General features: G+C 36.8%; 1 protein-coding gene across 1 annotated transcript in view; it reads right to left on the reverse strand.

Moving 5' to 3' along the window:
- Window positions 1-23963, reverse strand: part of DLGAP2 (DLG associated protein 2) — a gene marked incomplete at its 3' end in the record, with an annotated part of 367470 nt that overhangs the window by 132059 nt on the left and 211448 nt on the right. The window contains exon 3 of the mRNA XM_079532930.1: window positions 22444-22476. The remainder of the gene's footprint in view (window positions 1-22443; window positions 22477-23963) is intronic.

Below are 23963 nucleotides of genomic sequence, written 5' to 3' on the forward strand. Positions count from 1 at the left end.
GCAGTGCTAAATGCTTATGGTAACTAGTTATGAGGTGGAGACATCATCACACCCCAATATCTGGGTTCATCCTGAATTTCTTTTATATTTCACATGTGATTTCTTAGGAATTATTTCAAATAAATATAAAAATAGCTGAAGTGAAACCTTAGAAAGAAAAACTGTGGCTTCACTGAGTTCTACTAAATTAAGACCAGTATTTATATTCCACCCATGTATTTTTCTCCTCATATTTCTATTTGATAGCCTTATTCTTTCTCACACTGCAGGAATAATGTCTTTTTAAACATTATTTAAAGACACGAGAAAAGTGAAAAATCTATCTTTCGAATTCAGCAGAAATCAAAAAGCAGGTTCTAGACAATTAGTTTTATTATTTAGGATCAGGACCGTGCTGTATATGCTGCGCAAAACAGGAGGACAAACAATAAGTTGGTTTGCTGAAATAAATGGAAACCCCACACACTCATTTTAAGCAACACACAAAAAGGTTTCACTTCTGTTTCCCTCTTAAAGACTTCCTAAGCTGAAGTCCTAACAGTAGGGGACCTCTAACACATCTGGAGAGCAAGATAAAATCGAAAGTGCAGTGTGAAGCCAGAAAAAGTCAGGACAAACTTTGGATTTATTCCAACTTGTAACAGAAAGATATTAAATGCAGAATGATGAGAATTTGCTGGTATTGCAATTAAAGGACCTGTTTCTATCAGACCTCTTTTTCTTCTTTCCCTTTTTGTATGAGTCCCTATGTAATGCCGTGGAATTGCAGCATTTCAGTTTTTAAGAGAGATTTATAATCCAGAATCAGGGCTTGTATGACCTGCCAGTTTTTTAACAATATCTTCAGTTTGTGTTCAAGACTTCAAGAAAATTGGAAATCTAAAAAGATTAAAGCAATTGTGACAGTCTAAAGCAAAGAAGTTCACTTGCTCAGAACAAATATCTCCACTTTTTCCTATCTTATTATTAATAATACATGTATAAAACATATTAAAAACTACAAAATACCAATGTGTCACACTTCTTTCCCTATTTCAGTGTTCGATGTAGCTGATTGCTCATGAATAACAGCTTCAAAAGCTGTGTGAGGATACTCTTCCCACTATCTCAGAAATAAGAAGAGCTTTAATCTCATCTCAAGATGACACATTTACAGAGGTATTACTTAAACCTATAAATCTGATCAATATCCTAAAAGACCCATGTACAATGTAATCTGTCAATGTACCTTCTGTACATCTGAAAAGATGGTAGATGTGAAAGATGTAATTCATGTTGATGACGCAGAAGATTCTAAACTTGGTGCAGCTCAATACACAAATGTTATTAGACTCTGCAAACACAACTGCTTTTCTTCCCTTACTTTTTCCCCCATTGAACAGTAGGAATTCTCTACCAGGGTCATGCAGAGCTCCTGCAATCTAAGCAAACATTATCAACAACAACACAAAGGCTATTCCTCTTTAAAATCAGAAGCATAACAGAGATAAATCTCTTACAGCACAACTAGCATAGTTGTGAGAACTCTTCCACAGTAAAACTGGCAACGTGTGCCACGTAGCACACATTGAATATATTCCTCTTCCACCACTACTGAGCTTGCCTTTTCCCACCAGCAGCAAGAAGGAACTTTCCAGGAATTCCCATGACCACACAGTGCCCTCACCACCAGTTGGTGACAGTGCTGACTGCTCGCCAAGATGTGCACGCACGTTGCCATAAATTCCCTGCAGTCAGTGCAGTCACACTGAACTCTGGGAATGGGAGGGTGGTTGGACTAGATGATCTTGCAGGTCGTTTCCAACCTTGCGATTCTATGATTCTATGATTCTATGATTCTTTTCCTGGAAAACAGCACCTTCTGTCATCCCTCAGCTGAGGCAGTGTTTCTCAGTAGGAAAAATTTCAACAGTGAAGAAAGAACAACTCTAATATTTGAAAAAGCCAGATTACACCATAGCACCAGAAACAAAGTAGGAAGTAAGTTCTTGGCCTGGTCTTTCGGGGAATGCATGTGACATTTTAAGATAAGAATATCAAAGTGTACAAACAAGTAACTCGTAAATAATACTAAAGGTAGCCAAATAATATGAAACAGATCTGTGTTGTTCAGTTTGCTTTCTGGTACAGAGAGCCGGATGGAACTGATCAAGAGAATATGTGGATTTGGCTCAAAATATTATAAAAGCTCTGTTAGAGAAATAAGTCTTCTGGCTTTTCATTTTTGTGTTTAACCTTCCTTCACAAAGTGCACTGAGAGTCATGCTGTTAACTAAAGGCTTCATCAAAGGCAATTAAAAATAACAATGTAAAATAAGGCTTCTAAATACTAGATGTGATGTGAAACTGAGCCACACTTACTGCTGTAAATAATGTGCACCTCTTTTATAGAAAGATAGGTGAATCATTTTAGTACCTTTAGAACCTTTATCTCTTTATCTTCTCATTTTAGCGAGCCAGCTAGAATGTCATTTCTGATATTTAAGTGTATGAAAGAATATAAAGCCTTCTCCAAATCAGAGCTCTAGGTACAGGATTACTTTGGTTTGAACACATAATGGTAAGTGTTCATGTGTGACTCAAAATTTCCAGAAGCATCTCTAATCCCACATCACTCGAAAAACTTCACATTTCCAGGTGAATGCAAATCAGCATTTTCTTTTGTTAAATGTAGATGCAGATGGTTTTACAGATTCTTTCTGAAATATCCTACATGAGTGAAATTTGCTGTGAGCAAGTTTCCAATTTGATGAGAAAAGGGAAAAACATTTCTTAAAATAAGCAAAGGTAACCACAGGACAAAACTGTTGCTCTTGAACATTCCTCAAAGCACCAGAGCTTATTTTGTGTGCATGTATTTATATTTCTTTGGTACTTTTCCCTACAATATCTCAATGCTAATACACCGTCTACTCTGTTTGTACTAAGAAATGTGCAGATTTTTCAGGACAAGGACCAAATCTAACTTCATCTTTTTAATAATGTATATTTTAAAGATCTCAAGTGTTTCCAAAATTCTTTTGAGTATCTTGCTTTGAATCCTGGCCAAAGCATTACTTTGTCTCCTCCTATCAAGTTCTGTACATGAAGAGAATAATTGTAGTGAAATCTTCTAGTAAATTTAACAGAATCAAATAGATTAAGTTTTAAACTAAAGTTATTCACACTCAAGATTCTTCCTTTTACCATTCTTTGCTGCTCTTCTCACCAGTTCTTCAATAATTTAAGTGCATTTGTTGAACAAATGAACTTGGGAATTCAGTGGATCTCATTTAAACCCAGAAACTTGGATGGTGTTTTTTCAGTGATTTGAGCATTCTTGGGATCGGATCTGTAGAGATTTAGCCACATAAAACTGCTTTAGAAATCATCTCTTATCAGTCCATCTGGAGTAGTACTCAAACACAGAATAAGATAATATCTGCATCTGAAATTTCCTATTCCAAAGATACTTTGAGTTGAAGTGGAAACAGCTGCATAGCTAGAAACATCTTATGATACTGACTAAATATTAGTCAAGTTTTCAGTGAGAACAACACAAATGCAATGCATGAATATTAATGAAGAACACATGTATTATGACTGTAATAAACCCCATACATATACCCCAAACCATAGCTATAGGTAGGTGGACTACCTATCCTTGTAGTAAATGGAAAGCCAGCAGGAGTTTGCAGTGCTGTGATGAGTAATAAAGAATCCCTGTAACTGACTACTAGTGGCATCTCCAAGGGTTAAAACCAGGATCGATGCTTTTCTACATCTTCACTAACGCCTGCATAAAGGAACAGGGTCATAGAATCATAGAATGCTGTGGGTTGGAAGGGACACCTCCCTCCAGATCAGGTGCTGGTATCATACAATTAAAGCACATCTCTGAGTGTACAGTTAGTTACCTAGAAGACAAAATTTTTATGTACTTGTTTCCTCTGGTACCGGAACTATTTTCAACTTGATTTTCCTAGAATTGCTTTTTAGCATCCCGTAGATTTTTGTTACTTGCAGACTAAATTTGTGGCTGTCCTTTAGTTAACCTGAAGTTTTGAAGAGAAATCAGAGACACTACTGCGTGGTAGCTTGGAGGCAGCAAAGTTCTTTGCTATGGAGATATAATGTATACTTGTGTTCTGGTCACAGAATCTATATGAATATCAAGCTTGTTCTCTGCTGCGTGTTAACAATTTTTTGCCTCTGCATTGTATTCCTTCTGTCTGACACTATGTTCTAGGTAACATCTTTCCTGCACTTTCTGTGGTTTCTCTTTACTCCATCTCCTTTTGTCTTTCTGTATTGTAACATAAAGCAGCAAATGAATGTTAACTATTATTTAAGACCGCAAATGTGACTTCATATTATATTTATTTTTTTAATTTGCTGTCATTATTTTTAATCTTCACTCGTTCTAACTCTGCTTTGTACAAGAAAAATGCATTTAATTCAAAAAAATGATGACTCTTGAATCTTTCTAGGAAGAGCTGATCCTTTAATACTGATATCTACCAGTTGAGCCCTCTCAAAAGTCAACTTTCCCACCACCCATCAATTTTATTTAAGACATCAATACATTTGAAATAAAACCAGTGAAAATAAATATCAGTTTTTCTGTTAAGTAATGGGGTTGAAGGAAGTCATTCTCCAGGAAGTTCTTCCTTCACTGAACTCTAGGCTTTGGACCAGTTTTTCTTCAATAAAACTCTACGTTAAAAAGCCAGATAAAGTGAGATTTAATTCAGTTGCAGCAGTTTCCCTGCTTTTCTGAAGAATTACTATGTCTCTACTGAGAAACAAAGTTCCAACAGTGATTAAATTTCACACAGCCACATTGCTAACCATCTTTTAGCTGTCTTACCAATTCCAACTGGATTTCAAAGGGGCAACAGCAAACGATTGCTGGCTCCAGATATTTTAAGCAGGATAAATTTGGTAGATAGATTTTGCAAACCAATGAAACATTATTTATTTGCAATACAAACTGCTGAATTTGTCTCTTTCCAGAGTTTTTGTGACACTAGTCATTTCAAAACATCTCATTCACCTACTGATGGTACATAAAGCAACACAATTTAATTGAGATCTCACAGCTTTTCCCTCCGAGCGCATGTCCAAATTCTGAGGCACATAAAAACTCCTGACAAAAATAACGTATTTGAACATCCCGTTTCTATGGAGACAAATAGAAGTAAAATGTCTAATGTGAGTTCTTATTCAGCCTGATACCTTATAGATTCAAAGTACTTCACTAAGTCTTAGGGACAGATATTATTCCATAAATAAATAAATAAATAAAAACAAATAGGGGAACCACCCCAAATCCCAAACCGGTGTTTCTAATATGCACTGTGTATTACAGTTACATAAAAATTACTGCTGGCAGTCTGTTCCTGTTCTTCTATTCCCACCCCACATTACAGCCCTATTGACATACTTGAGGTATGGTTTGTGCCATTTTCAATAGCAAAATCCTTTTGTTGAAACATGAGAGAATTCAAAGCTCAGGACTTGGAGGCTTCTAGCCTTCACTCCAAGGGGTTAGAGAATAATAGTTGCGGAGTTAACTGCTACAGATGCTGCTGGGTCAAAGTAATGAATGATACATGAACTATCTGACCTTTTAAGCCAGAATGAGCAGAAAAAAAGAGGCGTGAAAAGCACAGCATCATGATTAGGGCTATAGAAGTGTTTGGGAGACTTCTCTCAGGCAGCTGGGTACAGAACCCGCTTTTTAAAAGTGCATTTTAAGTGGCACTCTAGTCAGTCCTAAAGATCATATTTGAGAGGTGCTGTTCACAATTATCATCAGCTTTAACAGTGTTTTCTGAACCCTGTGCTTCTGCAAGGCTTATTAGTTAGACTAATGTCTGGCTCAGCTCTTCCTTCACACAAGCTGCAGGTAAAATACAACATGAGATTACCAGTACTGAGGGTCTCAAAAAGCTTTCTGCAAAAAAGACAGGCTCTGATGATTCCGTGTAAGCCAGCTTCCGTGGAAGAGCCATACAGGCTGTCATTAGCACAGCACTGGGCTACAGCTCAGTTCTCAGCAGAGCTTTAACTCCATACTGTAGTGCAGTAATTACAGCTACATGGCCTGCAATTTGTTCATGAGTGATCAACTCTGAGCATGAGCAGAATGAATTTGAATTCATGCATAACTAAAATACATAAAGATGTATAGAAGAAATATGAAATATAGTGCAAAAGCCAGCCTCAGTCACTTTAAGTAGACCTAAATTACTTCATTTCCATCCTGTCATAACTATTAATCCATCTATGGATCTGCCAAATGTGTCGTGTGGGAAAGGATCTCACATCTGGGTAGCTAAAATGTGCTATGCACAAAAATCACAAAAAGCATGAAATAAGAGAGTAAGGCCAGGTAGAGTGATCACTGAGCAAAAGACTGCTGATTGATTCCAGTCTGCAAATACACCCATGGTGGTGTTTTATAAAGAGTTAGGTCTCAAGTAAATAGTAATTTAGGGGTATTTGTACTTCATATTCCACTGCATTCTTGTAGTCTACAACTGCCCTTCCACTATTCTTGTAGTCTTATTTATATGTCTTATTTGTACTTCTAGCATTGAATAACAAGAGGATCTGGCTTGTGCAGACAGGTGGTCCATTTGTCTGGCAGTCTGCAGTCTCTCACTAACTCAAGGAAGTCAGGGACTCAGCCAAAAGAGAAACAGAATTCACAGATTATTTGTGAAAGTCATAAAATGAGCAAAGGAGAGAAGTGCAAGTTAGCCATCACCATTGAGGTGGAACTAAGCCATGATACCAGAGCTGGCTGAAGCCTAGTGCCCAGCTGGCACACAGATATTAGTTAATGCTAAGTTAGCTCTGAGTTAGCTTTAGCATTGCTTCTGTATGGGATGCTATATGGGGCAATAAAGAGAAGGAAGAGATGGAAATTCAGACAGAGAACACAAATTCATAGGAAGTTAAGACTTCAGTATTTCTATTCGTTCAAATAGGAACTTGTATAGTGCAGGTTCTTTTGTTAATCAATTATTCTAATTAATTTAATTCTAAATAATTCTAATGTTAATCCAATTATTCTAATTTAATTTCTAATTAACTTGCCTATACACCTAATAATTAACAATTTTCACTAAGAGTGATCAATGGAAAAATCATTTCACTTATCATTCAGAAAAAACCCCACAGTAGATGGATATTCCTTGACATGAATTCTACCAAAATGCCAACATGATTTAAAGTTCTTTATAAGCCTTACTTCCTGAACTTTTCTTGCATACTTATTTGACTCAACAGGAACAATATCCAACTGCCTAAATGAATTTCAGTAGTTTTAAGTTCATATATAGTCAATGTGGAGATAAAGTACTTTTAGTGTGCTATTCGTCTAATCCTAAAACAGAAATCTTAAATAGGTCAGATGAATCATATCTTGAAAGTGCTTGCTTTTCTCCATTTAATGTAAAGTAAGGCTGGGGTAACAACTTTTAACAGAGGCACCTACAGTGTAAATAGTTAGGTGAAATGAATGTCACCTCTGAAACTCAAACATAGAACCAGATATTTAGCACAGAGCCATGTCAAAGTCCCAATAAATAATTATTTAACATGAAAAAAAAATTACATTCCATTTAATCCCAACTGATTTTCTTCTTTTTTTCCTAGAAACGAAAACAAAACAGATTTCCAATGCATTTTATCCTGCATGTGCAGATAAAAATAAAATAATAAATAATAAAATATAACAATCCTTGAACAACTAGATTGACATGAGATGCTTGCATGCAGCAGATACACTTGTCACCACTACTTGGAACCAAACACCATCCCTGTTGCCTACTCTTCCAAACAGTTCTTCATTGAGCCACAGATTTGGCAGCTGACGGTGCAAATTTCCACACTGGTCATGGCAGAGCAGCAAGAAGAAATCATTGCTCTGGCCATGACCAGTCCTTTGTACTTCCTGCACTTTAATCTTATAGATTTTAACCCAACTGAGTTAGCCTAATCCATTCCGCCATGAACGTTCCTCACCCCAAGCTCCTCTGGGAAGTCACTCACCCACAGATCATCCAGGATGGTAGATGCAGAGCAAACCAAGCATCCCACATTACCACATGACTCAAAGCTTGGAGTGTGAAAAGAGGGAAGACCACTGCCCACTCTCACACCTACACGTGGGTAGGTTGTACTGGGGTTCACAATCAGATCTGCAAACTCAGAAGTGAGATGTTCTGCAACCACAGTACTGCTGCAGACCATAATTCTCCACTGTCTAATATAACAAAATCAGTCTCCAGAGCTGAATTACTTGCTCCAAGGTAGATCCTGTAGATTGCCCCAACTACTCTCATACTCACTTCCATGCTAAGACATGGTGATTAAAATTCACAAAGCTGCAAACTTTATATCAGTGCTTGAGAATAATAGCAGTTGCCTTTGCAGTCTGGAAGGAAGTTATACCAATACTGGTCAGAAGTCTTTGCAGATTCGTAAAACTTCTATTTTTCACTCGAAAGTACATTTTTGAATTTATCTGCTACCAGGAGAACAGTCTAAGATGGTAATAGCTTATATTTATATCTTGCCCAAGCATAACAAAACCCTTTCTAGCACTCTTTGCATATCCAGCACTGAAGAAAAAATAGATTTGACTTCAGCCACAAAGCTATAAACATACCTAAAAGCTTTTAGCACATCCCTCTTTCAAGAAAAAATGATTTGCTACATTATGGAAATCAGGTAAGATTTTGTTACCCAGTTGAGAAAGTTCCTGTTTATAAAATGTACTTTCTTCTCAATAAATAAAAAAATGCCTTTAAAGACATAAACAAGATTAAAATATACACTTTATCATCTCCATAACTCTTTTTGCAGAACTACTTCCTAGTGCATACTGTTGGAAAGGCTTGCAAAAGGTTTGCAAACACTGCGCAATATTTTAAAGACTAAAATACAGAATAAGAGATCAAGAAAACACAGACAAGATATGAACTTAAACAGTAAAATAAGAACACACTTTCTGTAACTTTTCAGAGTTTATGAGAAGTGAACAAAATAGCACCTATTCAAATCACAAAGTTCACTAATATCATTAAAAAGTTGTGACAATCAACAAACACAGTCATAATTCACCTTGGCAGAACGCAGATCCTGGCCCAGGAGTTTTGCCAATTTCTTAAATGGAACAATAACCCAGCTTCATTTCAGAGAATTAAATCTACTCTTCATCTTGAATAATATCAGTGGATAATTGAGAAAAATCAGGAACATGCAAGAAAAGCTGTTTACAAGACAATACGGGAAAGGCTTTAAAACTCTTATGTTAAAAAAAGCCGTGAGGTTATTCTGAGCTATCCTCAATCCAATTTTGAGCTAGATCCTTTCCTTTCTGTAGAAAGCTTCACAGGGGATGAATAGGTTTATCGTCCTGGTGCGTGTGGGAGAGAAATAGCCGAGTTTCTGAGTTGCTGTCAAGTGTCATAACTCGATTCAATCCAATAATGTATACCAGAGGAAGAACTGCCCTTCAGTTCTGTGCAGTCCCAAAAAAGGAAATCTCAGTTATCTGGTGGCCACATGAGAAATGACTGCAGTTATCAGAATGAGAGAATATGTCAATCCAAGTGCACACTGCTGCTCAGGAATATCAGTACAGGCTCTGTTCATGTTTGTAAATGAAATGGGCCAGGGATACCATGCTGGACTTGAGACAGGCTGACACAACACCACTCTTGCTTGTGTTGTGCTGTTGAAAGCACCTCACCTTTGTCTGCACCTTCCACATGTAAGATGCCTGCAATAAAACTGCTTTTTGAGAAAGATGCCTGCTGTACTTTTATTACTGAAACACGCCAAGGCGTCTGCACTGTAATTGTGTGGATGGCCATGTGGCAATGGGACCCTGGCCCACTGCAGAGGCAATCACAGGTAGTGCATGGCACGGTCCCCTCAATGCGTATAAATGGGATTCAGATCAGATGTGCACAGAAGGAATGAGCTAATCCTACACTAGAAGAGGTTGGATGACTTACAAGGAGAAAAGGAAGGTTTGATCCAGGAGAGGTGAGAAGAAGAACAGTATTTATTACTTCCAATTGGTTTATTAAGGAAGATCCTAGCAATGACCTGCAAAATTCTCGACGGTACGCTGTACAACTCCTGAGTCAGCGCTATCCACTCAGTTGCTCAAGAAATGCATTTGTTTTCGGAGCTTCTTTGACTTGAAAGCAACAACTGAAGCAACAAGAAAAATTATCAAGGCAAATGGAAGATGATAGTTCTTTGAACTATTGTTCAAAGAAGATAAAAGCTATGTTTAATGAGGTTATTCCACATAATAAGATGACAGAAAAATAGTACACCTTTTAAGCAGAAAACACTTCCTGGAATTTTTATCTTAAATGTGGTAGTGAACGCATCTCCTTACTCATGAAAAGTTGCCTTCTTCTCATAATATTGATCTATTTTACTGGGATCACAATGCTTAACTAATATAGGCAAAATATGTTTTGCTTGGCTTGTTTCTTGTCTCTTGCAGATAGATAATCCTCTGTATATTTAGCAACTATGTAATTTAATAAAATAATGTCATGGGGAAAATATGAGCTCCAAATTCCACTTTCTGATATCAAGACAATAACACTTTTTTTATTGAATAAGAAATGAACAGCGATTGTGTATCTTGCATAGTGTGGAAAGTGTGTTACAAGAATGTAGGTAATTCTCTGCAAGGAAAAATAATGTTTGGCTGGATCCAGTGAGAATGTTCTGTAGGGTAATATGAAATTATGTTTTGGTTAAAACTCAGAAGGGAATGAGTTACACATCTGAAGCCTATTTTAATATTGATTATTGCTTAGTACATCTTAATTTGCAACAAAAAATTATGGAAAGGGGATAGGAGATGGGCAGAGTATTAATTACATCATTCAGAATAAACAATGTTTTTCAGCAGCTACATGTGTTTACGCCATCACTAATGGAGAGACAAATCAGTTTCAAGGTTGGTATCTTCCTAATTATGTTATAATTAAAAAATTGATCAGTTAATGATTATGAAACATATTTCTGTGGATGGTATATTATTTCAGGATTTGATTCTGGGGATTACTGCCCAATACGGCTTTTAAAACATCAACAAGAGCAAAAAATGATGTGGGATGAAATATAAGCGTTTCTCTGTTAGAATAAGACATCACAAAAAACTGTAGCTGAAGTGCTTATATAAAAAAAAAATTGTGAGCTACTGTTCCCATAGCAACAGGCAACATATTTTAGCTTACATAGCTGCTTTCCATTCTAGGGACTTCATTGTCATCTCTGTTTACAAAATACAAAAGTAATTCTTCTAAAACTCTGACATGGTATACAGACAAAACACTGGAAACCTATTCAGGAAGGTATAGCTTTCTTTTCAGATGCACTCTAATAAAATGCTTTTTTCTCTTCTCACCTGAATTTCACAGCATTCTCTATCACCCTCAAACCACCACGTAGTAACCAAGTTCTCCTTATGGTGCAGGATATCCAGTGAAAGGCATCTGACAGTGGCCTGCCTCTAGGCTAGTCTGCTTCTTTCTGGAATGAACTGAAGCTTTTTCAGTGGCAGATTCCCTCTTTCTCTCCTTCCTCCTCTCAGTTACCAGAATAAGACTCACTTCAATGCATGGAGTCAGCACAACATATCTGGGGCACCTGTTCAGCCTTGCATTGAGCCTACACACAGTTACTAATTTAATATGCTGCTGACACACTCCCATAGCCGCAAGCCTTTTGCTTCCCCAGTGGTTCTGTGAATCTCGCTAATAATCTGAATAATGTGTTTTTTTTTCGAAGTGTTTTTTTAAATATCTAAGTCTACAGTTTTAAATTAAATAACTTAAAAGAGACACCAGAACTTATGTTTTCATTAAAGGTATCCTGAAATTTCATACTTGAGTAGCTGCAGTTTAAGTGGAAAGATTAGGGACCGTCAATTTGTATCAACAGGAAGGCCAGCATTGCCAGTCTGCAATCCTTACACTGCAAAGAATAATGTCTCATGGTATTTTCTCACTAAGGCTGAAAGAATTCCTTCTGGAAGAGAGATCTAATCAATGTCAGCAAGTGAATCACCACCTGTCCGCAGGTAACTGATGCTTTTGAAAGCAAGCTGTATTGGCCACTGCATTTGATAGACTTTGTAATGAAGTTCTCCAGTTCTGAGCCCATTGCAGTGCCCCAAGGCACTTACCTCTTCAAATATCTTCCTTCCTCAAAAAATATATGGAAGGTAAAAGCACTAAGAGGTTAACTTCACAAGTGAGAATTAATTGTACATGATACAAGGACGCAGATAACTTATGTGATTGAAGGTATTTTCTCATTTGGTGAGTTAAGAAGTGCAGTAGAGACAGGAGCAGACAGTGGCAGCTAAAAAAGCAGTGGTGATGGTGGAGCAGAATCTCCTGTCCTGAGGGTGGGGAGAAGAAAAGTTTGACAGCAGCAATTTGGGGCTCATTGTGGGAAATACAATAGACACTACTCATGAACTTCACATTAAAAAAAAATTGCACAAAGTAGCCATGGCAGCCAGGTGTGTTTTTTTTTGTTTTTTGTTTTTTTTTCTGTTTGTCTGTTTTTCTTTCATATTGTTTGTATTTTCCAACTATAACACAGTATGTGCCTTTTTCCAGACAAAGAATCATACAATCATAGAGTGGCCTGAGTTTAATTCAACCCCCTGCTATTTGCAGGGTCTCCAACCACCAGACCAGGCTGCCCAGAGCCACATCCAGCCTTGAATGCATCCATGGACGGGGCACCCACAACCTCCTTGGGCAACCCTTTCCAAAGGTGTTATGACATTGAGGAATAATCCTCTGCTTCCTTCCACAGCCATCCAAACAAATGTACAGAACCTGCCTATTAATTCTTTAATACCAAGTAAGAGTGTATGATCCAGCACTCTGATGATGCCATGTTTGACTGATATAAAAGAAGTAAAAAGCACTACACTTACCACAGTAATTATTACAATAGAATTTTTATCCTGCAGCTGAACATATAAAATAAGTGAGCACTGGGTTATGCTACTTGAATAGTGCATCAGCTTTTATTGTCCTATACACAGATTCTGCAATTTCCTGTCACAGATTTCATGCCAGAAATTTCAAGTTCTTAAGCTGCCAGGCAGGTTGACTGCACCTGTCAAACTAGAAAAAACCAGTAAATATCCCATTTCTTCAAAAATTGGTAAAAATGGTAATGACCAAGGCTGCAAAAACGCCGTCTACATACTAAATGTCAGTGCTTAGTCTTACATTAAAAATCAGTCACATATAAGTCATGGATCTTGATAGATAAGACTCACACTATCACATTTAACATTTCCGGTTATAAGAATCACAACTACGTTAGGTAGAGAAAGATAAGGAAAAATACTAACTGAAACAGAAAAAAATGTCAAAAGTAAAAAAAAATTAAATTCAACATCATGTTAATTTGTGACAGTATCTGACATTTGAATACTATTTAATAATTTCAGAAGAAGTTTATATAGTATTACGGTTTATTGTTAAAAATTTTGTAACAGCAATGAAATACCTCACTGGTAGTCTATGCAATACAGTAGATCACAGCTGAGTTCTAACTACGAAAGAATTTAAAAACTCGTGGTCTTAAATAAATGTCAAAAATGTAATTAACAATTTCAAAAATTAAAAATTTTATTTATCTGAGCAATGCCATTTCAATTTATGCAACCACTTCAGAACTACAGTATTGAACTACTATTTTAAAATCTACCTTGTTGTGTACATTAACAACTAAAATTCATAAAGATGCTTTTGCTACATCACTAATTGGTAACTGAGGACTGTAATGGCCATGATTCATATGGTGTCCCAAGAAAACAGATGCATATCGAAGAACAATATGTACTGACATGAACTGTTCAGTTTGTAAAGAACTCTCAGCAAAACCTTCAGCTGCTTACGGATGGCCTGAACGTGGAACTAGGGAGCAGAACTGAAAAGTATGTAACGGTCGGTAATTAGAAACATCATTGCAGTGCTTCATACTTGACTATTTTCAGCAGCTACCACCGGAAACTTTCCAAGCTGTTTAGAATCTACAAGCTAAACTACTCTCATTTTAGCTGTGAAAAAAGCTGTTTTGTCCACAGAATGAAAATAAAAAAATTAAAGGAGAAAAGTTTTAAGTGAGGATCACAAGAAGTCGAGCTTTAACTTGTGATTGTCAGACTTCTGTTTCAGCCTTACGACAATTCTTTTTACTTCCTGGGCATGATGGAGAAAACAGCAAACTGCTTTTCTCAGAAATGCAGAGCCTAGTGCAAAATTGGAACTAGATGTCTTTTAATAGTAACTACAATGGAAAGCTCAATAGCTGTGCACAGTACTTCATAGATCTGTCAAAATCTATAAAAACTCCACATTTTGGCAGATTAATGTCAAATTTATGCCTTCAGCCAACATGGTTGTCCTCTTTTCAATTCACAATCTAAATTATCCTCCTTAAGGATTTGCCTATGGCTATAATTCCAATTTAATAACTTTCTTCATGTGATTTCTTGTAGACGATGGAATTAGTTTTAAACGCCGAATATATTTCCTTTTGGAGACTTGAATACTTCAGCTTTCATTTGACCTGTTTCTCTTAACATTATGAAGTGCTGGGGCTATTTAAAATGTTCTGCAGCATAACAGTTTCACAACAATTTCCAGCAGCATCACAGGCTAAACACATAGCAAGAATAGTTGAATGACAGATTAGAAAAATCGCTGCCTTAATAGACTCTTCAGGATAATGTGACAAGCCCAATGTCATAATTACTGTTGCCCTTGCAGCTCTCAAGTAATTATGTTTCATATTTTTTTTTCTAAAAGAAAATGTTTAATTAAAAAAGAATCAAGTCATGAATTCATGTATTTGTAAATCAGAGATACATCATAAATCTCTGCAGTAACTGATAGGCAGAGTCCACATCTATTTTTTCTTCTTTTTTTCTTCTTTTCGTTCTCTTTTAATTCTGTTTGGTGGTAATGAATGTGGTATATAATCACTCTGATTCATCTTTTACCCCTAACATGAAGCACCCCAGAGGACTTAAAGCAATTGTTAATAACATATTTTAAAAAAGAATAAATTAAAAGCACAACTAAAAATTAAACCCTTAACTTGATATTAAACTGTATAGAACTGTATAGATCTCATAAAGAAGAATGTTATAGAAATGGCGAAGTAATGAAATGTATGTAGTTACCTGAACATCTACACCTATGGTTACTCACACAGTTCTCACACAATAAAAAATATGAAACAGTGAAGAACCAAACAAATGAGTTCAAGTAAATCTAAAGACTAAAATAAATGCATATGACAAAGCACCTGTGGCTTATGTGTCTGTGAAACTCCTCATTTTCAAGAATGTGCATATAGCTCCTACTAATTCTGAAACCACCTTCCAGAAACGTTAGAGTGCTTTTCACATGCCTTTTTATCTATACCGAAGAGAAAATCAAACAGGTGAAACTGAGGACATAGAAAGCAATCTTCAAGTAATGAAATGAAATCTATACAACTGTCAAACTCCTACATAATTAACCATTTTATTTTTATTTTTATATATTTTTTTAAAATCTATGGATAGGAGTCTGCAGTCTGGAGCAGGACATGACAGTGCTGTACAAAGCCCAGCTGCTCCAACCCCAGGAAAGGCTTGATCAGTGACCTACAAGCCTCTGCCCACCACCCATAAGGGGCCAAGTCCAGAGCTACCCAGCTGGGAAATCATCAGCTCATTTGGACTAGAAAACTGAAGGGGCCTGGAAACAGATAAAAATCTCCAAAGAAATTTAGATCAATTTGAAATATACTTTTATCTTTCCCTTCCCTGTGCAAATTCACTTACCAAATGGAATGGCTGGTTTCCTACCAGCAGGTTCATCTGGCAGCCTGCTGGACTATGCACTGCTAAATCCTACTCCAGGCTGAAGGCAACAGAAGGACAGTGCACACATGAGCCTTCTTCTCACCATTTTCACTTGAGAATAGACAGTCGAGGGGCGTAAGTGTTTAATTCTGTTCTTTAGTTCTGTTAATGAGGCCAGATAAGAGCTCTAGGAGATATAATGTAACAGATGAAAGAAGGCTTATTTCTTGTTTGTGAAACCATCCCCTGATTCTGAGAAAACAGGAAGATCAGAGGGAACTCAACTGTGGATGACTTTTTTGTTAGTTTACTAACTCATTGTATTCCATCCCCCTATGGCTTACTAGCTTTCATTTTATTTCTTTTTAATTGAGATTGTATTCAGCATGAATATATTTATACATATGTATTCAAGCTGAAATATTTTGCTCTTTTTGAACATGATGCAAATCAAAATTAGTGGCAACAAAGTTCAGTAGAAAGGTTAGGGAAAAAAAAATCATTCAGCCAGTCTTCAATTCCATGAGCAGACAACTCCCTGGGCAAAATCAAGAAGACAGCTGGCCTAAAGCATCTCTGAAAGAGTAATTTCTCCAAATTTGTTCTTTAAAGATCTGCCACCTCTAATCAAATAACACTGAACTTTGATATTCTGTTGTTGATACTCTTGGACTAAACTCTGTTCAGTGTTATCTGTTCTAAAACACCCATTCTTCATTAATATTCTGCCCAACCTTAAACATGCTTTGGGCAAGGGCAGAAAAAAAGGATAAACAAGCTAAGGACTTTCTGCACTTCTAACAATGCTACAGTAACCGCAAATAATATGGCTGAGCAGACACTTTCAGATAAACTTTGATTTCAGCCACAAAGCCCCAGAACCGGTATAATGAATGAGATGTCCATTTAACTTTTATACCTGGCAAATCTGTGAATAGGAAAGTGCACAGTTCACTAGGCAATTAACTAACCTGTGAAATGATGCTCATTATGTAGTCAAAGCGTTACTTCTGGAAAATGAGCAGGTCACCAACCAACTTCCTTGATTAGACACACTCAGGGATTAGAATGGTTCACACTCGATTAGCATCTGAGACCCTCTTTCTGTAAACACTTTCTACATGACTGCATGTGCCAAATTCCTACCATAACTCCAGCTACTATGCGAAGACCTGAGAATGCTAATTCTGTTCGGCTCTACCCTAGGTCTCCAACAGAGTTGGAGACAACATTGTTTTCCCCAGAATACTAAATGACTTTCAAAAGCAAAAGAAAAACAAAACATTTTGTTGCATTACATTGCTTGTAATGAAGAACTGGTAGAATGAATAGACAGCCATGGTTTTGGTTCTGAGGTATTTCACAAAACTTCAAGCCCATTCAGGTGAATTGCAACAAAACAGTATTCATCAATAATACACACAATGGAAACCAAAGTCTATGCATTGTACTGAAGAATTTGGATGCTGTAGTTAGGAATGATAGTAAGAAAAGGAGAAACCAGTCCAGACATATTAAAGTAGAATTAAAATAAAATACAACAGAGGTAGAAGGCACATTTTGACTACCTACTGCATATTCCTAACTCACCTGGCACCCACTTAATACATATGTGATTCAGAATATGAATCCATGGGCTGAATTCACAACCAAGGTAAAGCAATTCAGACAACTACTATTAATTTTCCTTTACACAGAGTGCCTATTCATAATCTATTAAGAGACATATTCTTAACACATCGAGTTAATACAAGATGTTAGGTATAGGTACGTTTATGAATTAGAGCATAACTCAGTGAAGCAATTAATACCTCAGAGCGTTTGCAGTTCCAAGGGCCTGAGTTCACATCTGAGTGAGTGAAAAAAAATAACAGACCTGAAATGCAAACTTTAGCAATTTAATAACGGCTATTGCTGCCTCTGTCTACAAGAGGATAGAGCCATTCTCCATTTCACCTAAGAAACTAGCCTATTGCTCAGAAAAGGAGCACAAGGACTGTAATTCTATAACATACCCTGAGTGAGCCATCCACTTCCAAGAACCTTCCCCTGCAAGTCAATGTTCCCTCACATTGACCTTGATATTCACTGTACTTTTTGTCCTTATTCAAAGACTTTAATACAAACAACGTAACTTATTCTTCAAGTAAGAACTGGATCCCTAAAATGTGTCTCGCAATACTCATGAAAAAATGTTTTAAAGAAAGCAAATGATTGCTTTGGACACACTACTGACACAGTCTGGAGAAGCTGTCACCACCAAAATGGGTTTTAAAGCAGGCAAACAAAAGACATGGAAAATGTGGTGACAAAGGACTTTGGTTAGACCCACAGCATCTGAGATTCTGCTCCAATTAGCTGTTTTGGTGGCACATTTATTATCCAGATACATAACCCCAAACATCAGATCTCTCATTGTTCTGCCATGAAAGCACTGATGGGATTAAGAAAGAATGTAATTACCTGAGTAGTTTGGTAAGAACACTCAGGAAATGCACTACTGTGCCTTTGGTCACAGTAAACAGCACCATATTTTCTTTTTAGCAGGATCATGAAAATTAGGGTAAGAGTTTGTATGACATGCTATGAACTCTCAGCCATTTTTTTCATCCTGCTCCCAAGAGATACATGGCTTTTCCTCCTTCCTCTTTGGGACAATGATCACCCCAAACTGGGTGGTGATCCTACAGGTATCAGCAGATTGGAAAAAAAGTTTGATTTCATGTACTACAGCAATAAGCATTCCAACGCACCTTGGATCTCAGCTGTTAGACACATTCCTCCATCTAAAAAGGGGAAATCATTCATTCCTAGTCAATCAGCTACATTTTGGGATCACTGTTTGGATTGCTTGACACAGACAGCCATTGCAACCTGATCTGGCAATTCAAAACTGTACATAAATGCTTACAAAGCGGAGAGAGGAAGGAGGTGTTATGCTAAAAAAGAAATGACTTTGATTCCATACACAGCATTTCCAAAATTTCTACATGAACAGACTCTCTACAGTTTTCATAGGTTTAAAAAAAATATGAAGTTCCTATGACAGCTATCGGAAAAACAGTCTTACAGTGTGAGAATTGAAGAGGACAACATATCCAACTTACCAAAACAAGAGTTGAAAGGTGCCTTGATTGGTACGTATAAATTTTTAGTTGTAGTAGGGGTGTTGAAATTGTGCTGAGTTTAAGAAATGGATGAAGCAAGTATTGCAGGTCAGAAACTTCATCAGGCCAGGTGGCACAGCCATAAAAAGTGCACAAGCGTCTGTGCACAGAGGCTTTTCAGCAGGTCACTGCAAATAATCAGTTTTTCATAGACAAAAAAACATATCTGGGAAAAGTAGACTTTTCAGTCTTATGGACAAAAGCATAGCAGTAGGAAGACTGACAACTGAAATTAGACAAATGCAACCTTTCCACAACATTTCAATCTCCTAGCGCTAAGGGTAATTAAATATTGGAACGGCTTACCAGGGGAGCTGGTGGACTCGCCATTGCTTGGAGCTTTAGGACGAGAATAGATATCATTGTAAAAGAGATGCTTTAATCCAGCTTCTGGAAGTTCTCAACATGCCCATAACACTTGCAGCTCTGCATTAAGACAATGACTATAATCAAATCTCATACTTTAGGGTTTCAGCCGATCAACTGCAAGGGTTATAAAGAATTTATTTTTCCTTTGACATAAAAACATACATTTTGGTTTGATTTATGTTCTGGTCTGTCTCTGAAGTAACAGAGATTTCCCACATCTACATAAAGCACAGAGAAAGTTGCTATTGAGGACAGAGGTGAAAGGGAAGTACTTTTCCTTAGTCTGAGCAGTCATATCCTAATGCGAGCTCTCTTTCTCTGAGTTTGAAGCCACCTGGATGCAAATCCCTTCTGAACTGGGAACTGTGTGATCAGGTCACTGCTGAACCAGGTTTGATTTGTGTGCCCAGCAAAGGGGCTGGCACTCATTCCCTTCAGCACCGCACTACTGCAACTATGTGATTTCTGGAAAGGAGTCTCCACATGCTTGGCCCCTGCAGGGCACTGGCAGAGGGTCAGATGGAAAACTACTGGCTCACCACATTCATAGAGGTTTCGTTAATCAATCTTGCTGGATGGGCTCACAGGGAGCAAAGATGAGATAAACAGAAAACTCACTGGATTTGTTTTGTTTGTTCAATGTGAGATCCAAATCATGCATTAATATACTAGGATCACCTGGGCATATCTCATCTAATTAACTCATTGATATCAAAGTAGCACCTTGATTCCTTCTGTTTCCTGAAAACTAACATGCCTAACTAATTATAATATTTATGTATGAGTGGCAGGATGGATTTAGTTGTCTGATTTCTTTTATAACTAGACACCTAAGCATCCCTTTTGGCATTTAACTTAGTTACATCTGTAACTATAAAACCTTCAATATAATAGCAGAATACTGTTATGACTTGGGATATAGCAGAATACTGAGTTAATTATTAAGTGCTAGTAAAGTTGAAGACAAGACAGGACATTCTGCTGTCATCACAGCTTTGTGTGAAAAGAGCAAGTCTGTTAAAAAAAGGAAAAAATGAGAAATGGTTCTTCTAGTGATTTCTGTGAGTTGCACAGTGGCATCTTCACTCTGTGAGTCTCCAAATGAGCATCTATTTAAGCCAAACCCCATGTTCCCAGGGTTTTGTTCTTTGCAGATACCTATACTATTCTTCTACATCCCCTTGACAATGAGTATGATTCAAAGATTTTTCTGTCTGTGCTAACCAATGGGCCATTTGATGGAGCTATGCACAGCTAAGCCTGGAATACAATACAGCAATATAATTCACCCGTCCTGTAATTCAGGACATCTTCTACATAGAATAAAGATGATTTCTCTTTCCCATAATTCTATAGCATTCACATTAGTGTAAGGCTCCGTTGTCAGAATCGGTGATGATTGCTATGTTAGGATTGCCATATTTCAAACTAAGAATCAGACATACCACGATAGCACTATCTAGCACCATAAAATACTTACGTTAAAAGAAAAAAAGAAAAAAAGAAAAAAGAAAGAAAGCAGACTCAATTTTAAAAAAGAGGGAAAAAAAAAGATACAGTGATGCTGTTCCTCTCCATGTCGCTCTCGGTGATGCATGCATATATCTGATAGCAATCATGAAAATCAGATATACACAATGTCCATGCTAAGCAGTACATTATCCCATGAAAATTCTGACTCATATCAAACCAGACTACTCAAAGAAAGTCTCCTCATCTAGGATAAAAATGGCAAAATCTGCACTTGGAGTGTTTGACTTTTTGGACAGACATCGCTCGTTGCTGTATTTGAGTATAAACAGCCCTGACAGACTGTACTCAGATCTGCTCCACGCTGCAAACAAATTCCACGATGAACTTCTAATCTTTTTTTTTTTTCTTTTTTTTTTCTTTTTTTTTTTAATATTATTTTTTCTACTGAGATTCCTACATCATATCCAAAGCTGGCAACACAGAAACATTTGGAAAACCTGAAGTGAAGCTACTGTCACAAGAATTGTAAAGAATACTGCTTTAAAGGACAATGTAAGGAGGAATATCACATTATGCAGTAGATAAATGAGAAGCCAATTACATAACAAAGATCAGTACATTTATAATAACAAATACCATCACAAATTGTGTTTAGAAAGCTCTTTGGGAACAGAAAATTATGCTTTAGCTTATACAACCTGTTAATTAACAGAAAAATTCAAGAGAGGATTTTGATTAGAGAAAGCATCTGCATGTTTGCAAAATGTAAGAGATTTGCCTTATCACAGAGTGCTCATCTATGTTCTTATTGATCCAAAACTTTGACTTGGGAAACACAGAAACTCACATGATTACTAAGCATCAAATTCTCCTCTCTTATATTTCTGCTGAATAACTCCCCAACTCAAAAGTTTTGAATTGTTACATTACTATAGCTGCAAGAATCAACAGGTTTTAATTAATCAAGTGGCCTGCTTTTAAAGTTAATTTCCATGCAGCATAAAAAATGACATAATTAACATAATTGTGTTCTCTTTCATTCTTAATTCTCTTCTGAAAATGATTTTCTTATTGTTCAAAATCCATTTCCTATATATTTGTAACAAGAGAACAGATAACTGTCATAATTCTTGAACCTTAGCTTTCCTTAGCCACTATAGGGTGCTTTTATTTTTCTTCTCAGAACCATGTGTGAGTTTGAATAGAATAATATTTTCATTAGGATTTGACATTTTGGATCAATGCTTTTACTTTCTTGGTTGGTTTAATATCAAAGATATTGTAGTTAATATTTAAAGCAGGCTTTTAATTCCACTTTTCTCAACTAGTGCATGCAATAGCTATTTCTTCTTCAATTATCTATAATGTGAAATAACTAACAGCACAATTTTGACATGTAACAAAATGCTGTAAGAATCACACTGATTAAATTTTAATCCCACCCCCCCCTCCCAATAAAATGAAAAAAGCAATTTAAGACAGACAAATAAAATCTAATCTAACTGGCCACTTTACCTGGAAATGCATGCCCTGTTAGAGAATCCAAATCTGAAATTAAAACAGTGAAAAAATCATCTTTAATTTAATATTAAAAAACAAACTGAAGACAAACCTGGCACCAAATATGACATTATTACTAATATCAAATTTGAATCAAAGATATGAAAAACAAAGATATTATACTCAGCATTGCATTATACTGTTTTCCCTCTCCATCATTTTGTACAAAGCTAAAGATGAAAGTCTTGAATACTACAAGAAGTTTCTTTTACTATTATAAGACAATTATTTTTTACAGTTTTATACTTTTTTAAACGGACAACTCCTTTCTGAAGCTTATACTTTGAGTGTAAGCATTTGTTCTCAGTTTGGACATATGATCAATAAAAAAAATCTGCAGGATGCTTTTTAAATCATAGCATTTTTAATGGAAGATTTTCTATCCTGACTGTCAAAAATAAGATCTCATTTTGTCTATTCCAATGCTCATTTCTTTGGATTTCCTAAAAAATTATCTGTTTTAAAAACACGAGTGCAAAGGAAAAGAGAACTGAGGGTACTCCTGCTGACACTGAGTACCATAAACATATGTTAGCAATACCTAGAAAAAAGTAGCTTGCAATCTAGGCATTTTATAGAAGCATTTTTAAATTCATTTATCTTAAAAATAATTATTTCCTGATTGCAACCATCAACAGATACAAATTCTTAGTTATTGACTGATTCCACAGAAATTCTAAATTTCCTGTAATACAATTAATGATTGTAAATATCAGTGGGGAAGCATCTACCAATGAATCCTTTGACGGATAGCTTCTCCTACTGGAAGGCAAGAGGAAAGTGTTCTTGGCTCCAGTAATTTATACCTGTTCAAAGGAGAAAAATTTCCTGACGACTAAGAATATGCTCAATATCATAAGCAAACATGGGGAAGAACAACCTAAGATGTGACAAATGAGATAGAGAGAATGGCTTTCCAAAATCCAAGATAGTGAACGCAGGTGGGATATCAGGAAAAGGCTCTTTACTGGAAGTGTGTTTGGGCACTGGCACAGGCTGCCCAGGGCAGTGGTCATGGCACCAAGCTGCTGGAGTTCAAAAAGCATTCGGACAATGCTCTCATGCACAGGATTTTGGGTTGGTCCTGTGTGAAGCATGGAGTTGGACTTCATGACCCTTATGGGTACTTTCCAACTTCAGATATTCTATGATTCCACAACACAACACATTGTTTAACACTCTATGTGGGGTCAAGAGCATTATCACATCAAACTTTATCCCGAGCGACAGCAGCAAGAACAAATCTCAGCACTTTTACTTCTAGAACCTGAGATAAAATCACGTTGTAGCCTCTTAACCCGCTGCCCCCCCAACGCACGCTATGCATAAAGGCAATATCTAGCTGTGCAGGGACTGCTCTCTGCAAGCACTGAGACTGAATGCATCCACCACGCAAATCTGAATCATCCCAAACAACCTCGTAATACTGGAATTGCCCAAACTGCTGTCACTGTGCACATGCTGTGGCTGCACAT

Source organism: Tetrao urogallus (assembly GCF_951394365.1).
Source record: "Tetrao urogallus genome assembly, chromosome: 2".
NCBI lineage: Eukaryota > Metazoa > Chordata > Aves > Galliformes > Phasianidae > Tetrao > Tetrao urogallus.